Consider the following 9,652-nt stretch of genomic DNA (forward strand, 5'->3'; position numbering starts at 1 on the left):
TATCAGATGTATCATTGATGAATATGTTTTCCCTCTCAGTGGGTTATCTTTTCATTTTGTTAATGGTTTCTTTTGTTGTGTAAAAACTTTTTAGTTTGAGGTAGTTCTATTTGTTTATTTTTTGTTCGTTTGTTTCCTTTGTCTGAGGAGACATATCAGAAAAAATGTTCCTATCAGACATGTTCAAGATTTCATTGTGCCCTGTCCAGATGGCGTGGTTCATTAGAGTGTCATCCCAATATGCAAAAGTTGCAGATTCAATCCCCAGTCAGGGAATATACAGGAACAGATTGATGTTTCTGTCTCTCTCTCTCTCTCTCTCTCTCTCCCTTCCTCACTCTCTAAAATTAATAAATAAATTTTAAAAGATTTTATTGCCTACATTTTCTTCTAGATTTTTTATGGTTTTAAGTCTTATATTTAAGTCTTTAATCTATTATGAGTTTATTCTTTTGTATTGTATAAGGTAGGCTAGTTTCACTTTTTGGCATGCATTTGTCTATTTTTACAACACCATTTAATAAATAAACTTTTTATCCCTTTGTATGTTCTTGCCTCCTTTCTTGAATATTAATTGATCATATAAGCATGGTTTATTTCTGGACTTTCTATTCTGTCATTGATCTATATGTCTGTTTTTATTCCAGTATCATGCTGTTTTGATTACTATGCCCTTGTAGTATAGTTTGATAATGGGTAGTGTCATTCCTCCAACATTGTTCTTCTTTGTCAAGATTGCTGTGGCTATTCAGGGTCATATGTGGTTCCATATAAATTTTTGGAATATTTGTCCTAGTTCTGTAAAATACACCATTGGTGTCTAGGTAGGAATTATGTGGAATATATAGATTCCTTAGGGTAATATGGACAGTTTAATAATATTAATTCTTCCTATCTGTGAACATGGTATATGTTTCTACTTACTTGTGTCTTCTTCAGTTTCTTTCTTCAGTGTCTTGAAATTTTCTGAATACAGGTCTTTTACATCCCTGGTTAAATTTATTCCTAGGGTGTTATTTTTTATGCAATTGTAAGTGAAATTGTTTTCTTAGTTTTCTTTTCTGATAGTTCATTATTGATGTATATTTTGTATCCTGCTGCTTTGCTGAATTCATTTATCAGTTCTAGTAGTTTTTTGGTAGAATCTTTAGAGTTCTCTTTTTACAGTATTACGTAATCTGCAAATAATGATAGTTTTATTTCTTCCTTTCCAATTTATATGTATTTTATTTTTTCTTCTTGTCTGATTGCTGTGGCTAGGATTTCCAGTACTATGTTGAATAAGAGAGGTGAGAGTAGACATCCTTGACTTCTCCCTGATCTTAAGGGAAACATTTTAATTTTTGTCCATTGAGAATGATGTTGACTGTGGGTTTGTCATATGTGGCCTTTATATTATTGAGGTGTCTTACCTCTGTTCCCTCTCTGCTGAAAGTTTTTATCTTAAATGGGTGCTAGATTTTATCAAATGCTTCTTTTTTGCATCTATTGATCTGGTCATATGATTTTTATCCTTTATTTTGTTTATATAGTGCATCACATTTATTGGTATACAGATCATGTACCAACTTTGTATCCCCAGGATAAATCCCACTTGATCATGGTGTATAATCTTTTTAATGTAATGCTGGATCCAGTTTGCTAATACTTGGTTGAGGATTTTAGCATCTATGTTAATAAGGGATATGGGCCTATAATTTTCTATCTTTGTAGTGTTATTATCTGGTTTTGGAATTAGGATAATGCTGGCCTCATGAAATGAACTTGGGAGTCTTGCTTCCTCCTAAATATTTTTAGAATAGTTTGAGTATAGGTGTTAGTTTTTCTTTGAATGTTTGGTAAAATTCATCTGTGAGGCCAACCAGACCAGGACCTTTGTTTGTTTGGAGTTTTTTGATCACTGCTTTAGTTTTATTAGTAATCCATGCATTCTGATTTTCTGATTCTTTCTAATTCAGTTTCAGAAGATTGTATGTTACTAGAAATTTATCCATTTTATCCAGATTTTCCAATTTGGTGGCTTATCATTGTTTGAATATTTTTATATATATAATTTTTTTTGTATTTCTGTGGTCTCAGTTGTAACTTCTCTTTTGTTTCTGATTTTATTTATTTGGGTCCTCTCTCTTTTTTTCAGGATGAGTCTAGCTAAATGTTTGTCAATCTTTTTTGTCTTTTTCAAAGAACCAGCTCCTGGTTTTATTGATCTTTCATATTTTATTTAGACTCTATTTCATTAATTTCTACTCCAATCTTTAATATATCCTTTCTTCTGTTCAATTTGGATTTTGTACATTGTTCATTTTCTCATACCTTTAAGTATAAAGTTAGATTGTTTATTTGAGATTTTTCTTTTTTCTTGAGATAGGCCTGTAGCTATGAATTTTTCTCTTAGGAATGCTTTCACGATGTCCCACTGATTTGGAATTGTTGTGTTCTCATTTTCATTTGTTTCAAGGAAATTATTTATTTCTTCCTTGATCTCACTGGTAAGCCATTCATTGTTTAGTAACATGTTATTTAGCCTCCATTTAGTCTTTGTGTGCTTTTTAGGGTTTTTTCTTGTTACTGATTTCCATTTTTATATGATTATGGTCAAAGGAGATGCTTGATATGATTTCAGTTTTCTTAGATTTATTGAGACTTGTTTTCTGTTCTACCATGTGATCTATACTAGAAAATGTTCTGAGTGTACTTGAAAAGAATGTATAATCTGCCCCTGGCCTGAGGCTCAGTGCATAGAGTGTTGGACCAGCATACAGACATCTTGGGTTTGATTCCTGGTCAGAGCACACAGGAGAAGCAACCATCTGCTTCTCTCCCCTCCCTCTCTCCCTTCTCTCCCACTTATCCTCCAGAAGCCAGTTCTATTGGTTCCAGTGTGGCCCCACACAGTGAGGATAGCTTGGTTGATCTGAGAACATCAGCCTCAGGTGCTAAAAATAGCTCAGTACTCAAGCATCAACCCCAGATGGGATTGCTGGGTGGGTCCTAGTCGGGGTACATGCTGGAGTCTGCCTCACTATCACCCATCCTCTCAACTAAAAATAATAATAATGTATAATCTGCTGCTTTGTGGTGAAATGTTCTGAAGATATCAATTAAATCCATCTGATCTACTATGTCATTTACAGTCACTGTTTCCTTGTTGATTTTCTGTCTGGAACATCTATTAATGTCAACAGATGTTAAAATCCCCTACTGTGACTATATTACTGTTGATTTCTCCCTTTATGTCCATCAAAATTTGCTTTATATATCTAGGTTGACTGCATCTATGTTTATATCTATATTAATGCATAAATGTTTACAAGGGCTATATCCTCTTACTGGACTTATCCCTTTATCATTATGTAGTGCTCTTCTTTGTCTCTTACTATTAACTTTGTTTTAAAGTCTATTTTATGATATAATTATTGTTATCCCAGCTTTTTTTTCCTTTTTATTTGCATGCAATATCTTTTTCCATCCCTTTACTTTTAGTCTGCGTGTATTTTTCATTCTGAAGTGAATCTCATAGCATGTATATATGGGTCTTGTTTTCTTATTCATTCAGCTACCCTATGGCTTTTGATTGTAGCATTTAAGCCAATTATATTTAAAGTGATTATTAATAGATACATATTTATTGCCATTTTATTTTTTATAACTAAGTTTCTCTGGGGTTTTTTCTTCTTCTTTCTTCTCCTCCTTCTTCCTTTTCCTACTTATCCTTCTTCTTCTCCCTCCCCATCCATCTATTATATTTATTCTTTAAGAAGACCATTTAATATTTCTTATAATACTAGTTTTGTGATAACAAATTATTTAGCTTTTTCTTGTCTGGGAAGCTCTTTATTTTAGTTTGGTCCTGAGAGGAGGTAAGTATACCGAAAATGTAAGGTATTTTTCCCCACCAAGAAGGAAGGAAGGGGCCGGAGCCACTAAGTGTGGAATAGTAAAGGCTTTATTGAGTACAGAGCGCTTCCCGCCCGACAAGGTTCCCTGGTCCTGGAGGGCAGGGCTCAGAGAAGTCGCAAGGAGTGACCCATGTGAGAGATATTTAAAAGGTCCCTAGGGTGGTTGAGTTAATATAACGTGGTGAAATCTCATTGGCTGATGGAGGTGTCGCTCTTTTCCAAAGGGCTCTTGGGAAGTTTCTTTTGGCGTGCTTGGTTGTGGGTAGTCCTAGCCAAAGTTCCTGGGCCTGACCTTTCCCCATTATCCACTGACCTTACACCTTCCATCTACTCTGGCACAGTCATGGATTCCCAAAATGTTTGTGTCTTAAAGATACTTAAATTCTAAGATTAAAATTAGGACAGTTTGGCCTATTTAAAAGTTTTGCCCTTAAATGCTAAGAATAATTTTCAATTTTCTTATTAGGTGGGAGACTGAGCCATTTTTTCTCACAAAAAAATTTTACTTCCAATGATTATTCAGATACAATATTCACAGGAACCCAACAACAATGTCAGAGGAATAAATTTTATTGACCTTTCATTTGTATAGAACATAATTGGATTTGGTGTTCCCTTAGATAGTAAATCAAAGAATCCAAATCATTAATATTGAACCAGAGTAATTATGGAGTGCCATAAGATACAAATACATGTATTGCCACTTTTAAGAAATTTTTCAGAAAATTATTACAAATAACCATTTCAATAAATTAATAAAGACTATATCTAAGTCCAAATTTTTAAGCAATAAGTATGAAATACAATTCTTCAGTAAATTAAAATTCATATTTTTAATAATGTTGGAAAATATTAAAATATAAATACACTTATGTATACTTTATTATGCTTTAAGGAAATCTAATTGGAAGAATCAATATAAATGTCCCATGCCTTAATATTTCCAATGTTTAACTTCTCCTAAATACTGACAGTGAAAGTACCAATTTCAATGTGACCAATATTATGGGTTTGTTTTAGAATTTATAAAATTTCTTAATTTGTCACAGTTTCAGAATCTACCTGCCTCGCCCTCCTGAATTTCATCACTGATTTCAATTTCTATTTTTTTTTTTTTTATTAAATGATTTTATTTTTTTAATGGGGTGACATCAGTAAATCAGGATACATATATTCAAAGATAACAAGTCCAGGTTATCTTGTCGTTCAATTATGTTACATACCCACCACCCAATGTCAGATTGTCCTCTGTCACCTTCTATCTTGTTTTCTTTGTGCCCCTCCCCACCCCCTATCCCTCTCCCATTCCCCCCTCCCCCCCGTAACCACCACACTCTTATCAATGTCTCTTAGTTTCACTATTATGTCCCACCTACGTATGGAATAATACAGTTCCTGTTTTTTTCTGATTTACTTATTTCGCTTCGTATCATGTTATCAAGATCCCACCATTTTGCTGTAAATGTACCGATGTCATCATTTCTTATGGCTGAGTAGTATTCCATAGTGTATATGTGCCACATCTTCTTTATCCAGTCATCTATTGATGGGTTTTTTGGTTGTTTCCATGTCCTGGCCACTGTGAACAATGCTGCAATAAACATGGGGCTGCATGTGTCTTTACGTATCAATGTTTCTGAGTTTTTGGGATATATACCCAGTAGAGGGATTGCTGGGTCATAAGGTAGTTCTATTTTCAGTTTTTTGAGGAACCACCATACTTTCTTCCATAATGGTTGTACTACTTTACATTCCCACCAACAGTGGATGAGGGTTCCTTTTTCTCCACAGCCTCTCCAACATTTGCTATTACCTGACTTGCTAATAACAGCTAATCGAACAGGTGTGAGGTGGTATCTCATTGCCGTTTTGATTTGCATTTCTCTAATAGCTAAAGAAGATGAGCATCTTTTCATATATCTGTTGGCCATTTGTATTTCTTCCTGGGAGAAGTGTCTATTCATGTCCTCTTCCCATTTTTTTATTGGATTGTTTGTTTGTTTGTTGTTGAGTTTTATGAGTTCTTTGTATATTTTGGATATTAGGCCCTTATCTGAGCTGTTGTTTGAAAAAATCATTTCCCATTTAGTTGGCTTTCTGTTTATTTTGTTATCAGTTTCTCTTGCTGAGCAAAAACTTCTTAGTCTGATGTAGTCCCATTCATTAACTTTTGCCTTCACTTCTCTTGCCATTGGAGTCAAATTCATAAAATGCTTTTTAAAACCCAGGTCCCTGAGTTGAGTACCTATGTCTTCTTCTATGTACTTAATTGTTTCAGGTCTTATGTTTAGATCTTTGATCCATTTTGAGTTAATTTTTGTACAGGGGGAGAGACTGTAGTCCAGTTTCATTCTTTTGCATGTGGCTTTCCAGTTTTCCCAGCACCATTTATTGAAGAGACTTTCTTTTCTCCATTGTGTGTTGTTGGCCCCTTTATCAAAAATTATTTGACTATATATATGTGGTTATATTTCTGGACTTTCTATTCTGTTCCATTGGTCTGAGTGTCTATTTTTCTGCCAATACCATGCTGTTTTGATTGTCGTGGCCCTATAATAGAGTTTGAAGTCAGGTATTGAAATGCCCCCAACTTCATTCTTTTTCTTTAGGATTGCTTTGGATATTCGGGGTTTTTTATAGTTCCATATAAATCTGATGATATTTTGCTCTATTTCTTTAAAAAATGTCATTGGAAGTTTGATGGGAATTGCATTAAATTTGTATATTGCTTTGGGTAATATAGCCATCTTGATTATATTTATTCTTCCTAGCCAAGAACAAGGTATATTCTTCCATCTCATTATATCTTTTTCGATTTCCCTTAACAATGGTTTATAGTTTTCATTATATAAGTCCTTTACATTCTTTGTTATGTTTATTCCTAAGTATTTTATTTTTTTTGTTGCAATCGTGAAGGGGATTATTCTTTTGAGTTCCTTCTCAGTTGTTTCATTGTTGGCATATAGAAAGGCTATTGACTTCTGTATGTTAATTTTGTATCCTGCGACCTTACTGTATTGGCTTATTGTTTCTAGTAGTCTTTTTGTGGATTCTTTGGGGTTTTCGATGTATAGGATCATATCATCTGCAAAAAGTGATACCTTTACTTCTTCTTTTCCGATATGGATGCCTTTTATTTCTTTGTCTTGTCTGATTGCTCTGGCTAGAACCTCTAGTACCACATTAAATAAGAGTGGAGAGAGTGGACAACCCTGTCTTGTTCCTGATTTAAGGGGAAAAGCCTTCAGTTTAGTGCCATTTAATATGATGTTAGCTGATGGTTTATCATATATGGCCTTTATCATGTTGAGATATTTTCCTTCTATACCCATTTTGTTGAGAGTCTTAAACATAAAATTGTGTTGTATTTTATCGAAAGCCTTTTCTGCGTCTATTGATAAGATCATGTGGTTTTTGTTCTTTGTTTTGTTGATATGGTGTATTACATTAACCGTTTTACGTATGTTGAACCATCCTTGAGATTCTGGGATGAATCCCACTTGATCATGATGTATTATTTTTTTAATATGTTGTTGTATTCGATTTGCTAGTATTTTGTTTAGTATTTTAGCATCTGTATTCATTAGAGATATTGGTCTGTAGTTTTCTTTTTTTGTGCCATCCTTGCCTGGTTTTGGTATGAGGGTTATGTTGGCCTCATAAAATGTGTTTGGAAGTATTGCTTCTTCTTCAATTTTTTGGAAGACTTTGAGTAGAATAGGAACCAAGTCTTCTTTGAATGTTTGATAAAATTCGCTGGTATAGCCGTCAGGGCCTGGACTTTTATTTTTGGGGAGGTTTTTAATGGTTTTTTCTATTTCTTCTCTACTGATAGGTCTGTTTAGGCTTTCTGCTTCTTCTTGACTCAGTCTAGGAAGGTTGTATTGTTCTAGGAATTTATCCATTTCTTCTAGGTTGTTGAATTTAGTGGCATAAAGTTTTTCATAGTATTCTACAATAATTCTTTGTATATCTACGGTGTCCATGGTGATTTCTCCTCTTTCATTTTGGATTTTGTTTATATGAGTTCTTTCTCTTTTTTCCTTGGTAAGTCTTGCCAAGGGTTTGTCAATTTTGTTGATCTTTTCAAAGAACCAGCTCCTTGTTCTATTAATTTTTTCTATAGTTTTTCTGTTCTCTAATTCATTTATTTCTGCTCTGATTTTTATTATCTCCTTTCTTCGGCTGGTTTTGGGTTGTCTTTGTTCTTCTTTTTCTAGTTCCTTAAGGTGGGAAGTTAAGTGGTTCACTTGGGCTCTCTCTTGTTTGTTCATATATGCCTGAAGTGATATGAACTTCCCTCTTATCACTGCTTTTGCTGCATCCCAGAGATTCTGATATGTCGTATTGTCATTTTCATTAGTCTGTATATATCTTTTGATCTCTGCACTTATTTCTTCTTTGACCCATTCATTTTTTAAAAGTATGTTGTTTAGTTTCCACATTTTTGTGGGATTTTTTTCCTCTTTTTTGCAGTTGAATTCTAGTTTCAAGGCTTTATGATCAGAAAATATGCTTGGTACAACTTCAATTTTTCTGAATTTGCTGATGTTGTTTTTGTGGCCCAACATATGGTCAATTCTTGAGAATGATCCATGTACACTGGAGAAAAATGTATACTCAGTCACTTTGGGATGAAATGTCCTGTAGATGTCTATCATATCCAGGTGCTCTAGTGTTTTGTTTAAGGCCACTATGTCTTTATTGATTCTCTGTTCGGATGACCGATCTAGAGCCGTCAGCGGTGTATTGAGGTCTCCAAGTATGATTGTATTTTTGTCAGTTTTTGTTTTAAGATCAATAAGTAGCTGTCTTATATATTTTGGTGCTCCTTGGTTTGGTGCATATATATTAAGAATTGTTATGTCTTCTTGATTCAGTGTCCCCTTAGCCATTATGAAATGGCCATTTTTGTCTCTGAGTACTTTTCCTGTCTTGTAGTCAGCATTATCCGATATGAGTATTGCTACACCTGCTTTTTTTTGGATGTTATTTGCTTGGAGTATTGTTTTCCAGCCTTTCACTTTGAATTTGTTTTTATCCTTGTTACTTAGATGAGTTTCCTGTAGGCAGCATACAGTTGGATTTTCTTTTTTAATCCATTCTGCTACTCTGTGCCTTTTTATTGGTGAGTTTAATCCGTTTACATTTAGTGTAATTATTGATACTTGTGAGTTCCCTATTGCCATTTTATATCTTGCTTTCTGTTAGTTTTGTGTCTTGTTTGATCCTTCTCTTTTGTTTTTCTATCTTTTGTTTTTATTTGGTTGTATTCCATACATCTTTCCTCTGTTGCTATCTTTTTTATCTCATGTGCTTCTGTGGTGGTTTTTTCAATGGTGGTTACCTTTGAGTAATGAAAAGGGTCCCTACCCTGTTCATTGTAGCGAACTATTTTGTGAGTACTTTTGCACTCCATCGTCCTTTGCTACTGTCAATCTCCATCTTCTCCCCCTCTTTCTTTTTGTTGTTGTCACAGTTTAAATTTGGTTTTATTGTGTTCTTCTTGGAGCTTTTACTTGTGGCTCTGTTTTTTTTTTGTTCTTTGTATGTGATTGGAGAACCCCCTTTAGTAATTCCTGGAGTGGGGGTTTTCTGATGATAAATTCCCTCATCTTTTCTGTATCTGTGAATGTTTTTATTTCTCCTTCATATTTGAAGGATAGCTTTGATGGGTATAGTATTCGTGGCTGAAAGTTCCTCTCTTTCAGGACTTTAAATATTGGGGTCCACTCTCTTCTAGCTTGTAGAGT

Source organism: Saccopteryx leptura, chromosome 2 (genome assembly GCF_036850995.1).
Source record: "Saccopteryx leptura isolate mSacLep1 chromosome 2, mSacLep1_pri_phased_curated, whole genome shotgun sequence".
NCBI lineage: Eukaryota > Metazoa > Chordata > Mammalia > Chiroptera > Emballonuridae > Saccopteryx > Saccopteryx leptura.